Below are 362 nucleotides of genomic sequence, written 5' to 3'. Positions count from 1 at the left end.
TGCTTGCCTCTTGCTGCTGCTGCAGCAGCGGTCGCAGCAGAGAAGTGTTGTGTCTTGCTGCTGCTGCAGCAGCAAACAAAAACTATCGCTGCTGCTAAAGACAAACCAACTGTCTCCTCTGCTGCTGCGCTCCTACCGCCTATCTGCATACCAGCTGCTGCACTGTGTTGATAGAGCCAGCAGCAGCAAGCTCCTGCTGCTGCTGCTGCTGCTGCTGCTGCAGCTGCTGCTGCTGCTGCAGCTGCTGCTGCTGCTGTAGAGAAAAACTCATATGCAGAGAGAGCAGCAGTATTTTATTTTGTTGCCGCCGATATAAAGAATACAAACAAACACACAAAACACCACTTTGCTGCTGCTGCTGC

This window comes from Eimeria mitis, genomic scaffold, assembly GCF_000499745.2.
Source record: "Eimeria mitis Houghton genomic scaffold, Emh_scaff2360, whole genome shotgun sequence".
NCBI lineage: Eukaryota > Apicomplexa > Conoidasida > Eucoccidiorida > Eimeriidae > Eimeria > Eimeria mitis.
Note: the sequence above shows the minus strand (reverse complement) of the source record.